The sequence below is a fragment of the Arvicanthis niloticus genome, chromosome 14 (genome assembly GCF_011762505.2).
Source record: "Arvicanthis niloticus isolate mArvNil1 chromosome 14, mArvNil1.pat.X, whole genome shotgun sequence".
NCBI lineage: Eukaryota > Metazoa > Chordata > Mammalia > Rodentia > Muridae > Arvicanthis > Arvicanthis niloticus.
The window spans coordinates 35,823,950-35,828,411 of record NC_047671.1 but is presented as its reverse complement, the minus strand read 5'-3'; positions in this window follow the sequence as shown (position 1 = coordinate 35,828,411).

Sequence of the window (4,462 nt, the reverse complement as noted above, 5' to 3'; positions counted from 1 at the left end):
ATGCCGTCTTCACTCTGTTACCTGCTGCAGTACACACTTTATCTTAATTACCTCTCTGGGAGGTCACGGGATGCTCCTTTACATGTTGAATCTACATGAAAGTAACAAGTTATGTCATACCCAAAAGACAATGAATGGCAAGGGTGTTGTAATGGGCACTGCTACTATGTATAAGCACTTAAATATTTTATATCCATTATGGGGGCTCTCCAGGCAGCTACATCATAGTATTTTTGTAACAAGTATTTCCAGATGATGTTTCAAAGTGACTCTGTTGAATCACTTTAGTTTGAGGAACATGGGTTTCTATGTAGAAAAAAAAAGAAGCTTGAGTTTCTTTGGAGCATTGAGAAAGGAAGAGAGATCAGAAATCCAATCTCTTCTGCTTCCTAAAAGCAGGCCTTGGACTTTCTGTTCTTGTCTCCTTCTGGTATTAATTTCTTCTTTTTTACTTGCATCTAACACCAATTAGAATGGCTTGAATTCCATATCGTGTCAAAGCAGGAAGCTTGGCCCTTTCCTTCCGCTAGTCTTAGAGGTCCTTCCCCTCGTCTGGCATCAGGCCATCTTTCCTTATCACTTGCCTTTCATACAGATTCGCTATCTGGCCAGTACAAACAGTTGGCCCCACCCTCTCTTCTTATCAAGAGATAAAAAGTCAGGTTTTCCCTGAACTTGGAAGGAATATCACAAATGAAAAGCAGTCAGGCTTTCAGGAGAGGCCAAATTGGCTGGAATTTAGGAAAAACTGATACAGGATGGTACTGGGTTATTCTTTAAAATTGTGTTAGAAAAATATTCAACTAGATACCCTCAAAGACAAAAGTGGAATGAAGTCTCTTGTTCTTACATCCAAGGAGAATTGGTTCTGCAATCACACTAAGGCTTCATTTGAATGGTTTTAGTCAAATTGTTATCATCTGGGACACAAAGGAAGATGAAGATGTCAGAGACAGGTGCTTTGTCCCATGATTCCACTGACTCTCTGGAAAGCACAACATTGAATTAAAATGGTGATGATAACTGCAAAGTTATAAATAAAATGAGAACAGACACAGGTGTCACAGAGCCAGGTTCTATTGCTGATTCACACTGAACTTCTCTATTGGTCTAGGTAGTGACTGAGATGTCTTTTAGTTAGCAGAGTGTCTATTATGCTAAACCTCAAGGATGCCAATACCATAGTATCTAAAACTACTTTTCTCCTGCTTTGATAGAATACCATGACAGAATGCAACTTAGGGGTGAAAGGTTTTATTTTGACTTACAGTTCTATCATATTGAAGATGGCATGGTAGCAGGAACCTGTCTAGCCAGTCTGTTGCATTTTGTCTGTACGTAGGAAACAGAGAATATCAAAAGTAGGAGCCAGGCTATAAAACCCCAAATCCTACCCCAATGAGATATATACTTCTTGCAGCAAGGATCTACCTCCTACAGGTTCCATAATCCACCCAAACAGTATCACCAACTGGAGGCCAAGTGTTCAAACTCATTAACCTACTGGGGACTTTTTACAGTAAAGCTGCAGCCTATGGCAAAGGGACTTTAGAGTTGTGATTAAAACTATTATGGACCTTGAATGGGAAGAGTGTCCTGGATTCTACTGGAGACACTACATCTAATTACATGAATCACTAAGAGTTTAAAAAAAAAGCAAGAAGGCAAAGAGATGGGTGAGAGAGACAGAAGCATAAGGATTTAGCTCCCATTGCAGGCTCTTAGGTATAAGGAGCCATCTATAAGAACCAAGGCATATGGGAGCTAAGGACTAGTGAGGAAATGAACTTAAGTCCTACATCTATGTTAAATTATTCAGAAAAGTTATAAATAACAGAGAAAACAGATTCTCTCCCAGAGCCTGTAGGAAGGAATACGATGTTGCAACATCTTTTTTAATCAAGAAAGGTCAGGCTTGGATTTCTAACTCTATTGAACTGTATGAACATTTGTGTTGTGTAAGCCACTAAGTTTATAGTAATTTGTGATGGTGAAAACACAGTAAAAAAAAAAAAAAAAAAAACAAAAAAAACAGCACATTTACAGTGGTTTGCATAAGGCCTCCCTCATAGGCTGTTGAGAGTCACCAACTGTTGTCCCGAGTTAATGACTCTCATTGGAAAGCGTTAGGTTAGGTGCATGCTTACAGATAAAAGCATGACACTGGGACTGGATATTGAGCATAAAAAGCCTCCCTGCCTTCAATTTGCTCTCTCTCTGCATCCTGCTCGCATTTAAAAATTTGAGCCCCTCAGCTTCTCAGCTTCCCTCTCCTCACTGTGCCTGCCTCTTGCCACCATGCTTCTCCACCATGATGGGCACTCACCCCTCTGGAACTGTAAGCATAAAAAAACTCTCCCTTAAGTTGTCCTGGCCATGATGTTTTGCCACAGCAACGAAAGTAACATAGAACATCCATGTGGCGTAAGGAAGAACCTCGTGTTAATCAGAGAGGTACAGGTCTCAAGCCCACAAAGCTGAATGGACATTCCATTCCTGGAACTACTAAAAGACAACTAAAGAACACTTCCTGGAGCAGATAGCCCAGTAAATACTGAATGGGTGAACCATCAAAGCAATCTAAAGTATAAAGAAGGGGTGAATTCATTGGTGGATAAACTATCATGTAGTAAGTTGACCTTCAGCACTTCATCTCCTTATTTTGAAACGTCTTCCCTCTGTGACCCCTTCATAGTTCTCATTAGTGTCCCCACTTTAACCATACACCCCACAACTGCCCAGACTTTGCTTTCTGTTGGACCAAAATGTAAATACTCTGTGCTTACAGATATTTAAGCTTCTTCTCTATGAGTTACTTTTATGTACCTGCAAGCTAAATATCTAGCAAAACAACTTAAGGGTTTATCTGGGCTCATAATTTCAGGGGACCTTCAGGGTTCTGAACTCAGAGTGAGCAGAGTTTGTGTCCTTACACCTAGGAAGCAGAGAGAGTGACAAGAAGTGTTCAGGAGCAGGCACTCACCCTTGGTGATCAGCTTCCCCCAGCTTGACCTACATCCAGGTGTTCTGAGATTTCTAAGCTTCCCGAAATAGCCTCAGTAGTTGGGAACCTACACTTTAACAAGTAAGACAAGGGGGGCTACTTCATATTCCAATTGTAACAATCTTCCCCTCATTTCCAAAGGCTCTCATGATGATCTCATAATGCACAGTTTTAACGGTTCCTCTGTTATTCAAAATCCCAGATTCAAAGTCACTCCTGAGTCTCAAGGCAAACCATTACCTGTAAACTCCTATAACAAATCCAAAAATAAAATTACCTTTGGTGCAGAGAAAACATTTCTATTTCAAATGGGAGAAGTGAGAGCATGGTAAAGAAGATGGGACCAAAACAGGGCTGAAAACCAGCACGGCAAACAACAGATCCTGTAGCTCTGTGTGTGGCACTGGGGGCATGCAGTACTGTGAGTGGACCCCAGAAAGCTTATACAGCCTCGTCTCTGATGGACTTGACTTGCTCAGCACACATAATCTCTCCATGCGGCTGACTCCGCTCATTGCTCATTGTTTCCTTAATGGATAACCCACATGGCTTGCATGTCTAGCAAGCTGGGGTCTCCACTACAAGTTACATTTCTACCTCACAGCTTCATACATTGTCTTCTCAGAGGCTACCTACAGGAATCCTCATCCTAGCATAGTGCTGAAGTTATTATTCCTTCCTTTGAAATGTGTGCCAAAACTTCTCTGGCCCTATAGTCCATGCATTCTGCACAGGTGGGGAAAAAAAAACCCAGCATCTACAGCATCTTACAGTCTGACATCAGCTTATGCATTATTACTTCACACACACACACACACACACACACACACACACACACACACACAGTTGCAATAGCCTCTGTGTAAAGGGTACACAGTAGCTCTTTCTTCTCAGGGGAAGATCTTTCAACTGAGTTTACACTTTTATTCCTGAAGCCTGTGATGAGTGCTTTCTAGCCAATTCCTGAGATGTTTTCGAGGCATCTTTTCTATTGTCCCAGTACAAAGTGCTTGCCTTTTAAAATTACATCCTTTACCCCACCCCTACAGTGTGTGTGTTTGTGTGTGTGTGAGAGAGAGAGAGAGAGAAAGAGAGAGAGAGAGAGAGAGAGAGAGAGAGAGAGAGAGAGAGAGAGGTTGTATAACAGTCTCTTCCTAGATTAAACTCATCCATCTTAGAGGGAAGCTCCTTAAGACATAGGCTATGGTGTTTATAGGGAGGTAAAACAACAGGATATTCTAAGGGGAAGTAAAACATTCCATCTTGTAGGGAAACCTGTTAACCTTAGGAAGTAAACACCTCAATGGTTTTAGGAAGTCCCTGAAACTGATCAAAGTCATCACAGCACATATATATGACATTTCTCATTGGTGTGACAAATATCCCCAAGAGAACAAAGGAGAAAAGATTGATTTCTGCTCACAGTTTCAGGGATTTCACTCTATTGTAAAGGAGGAA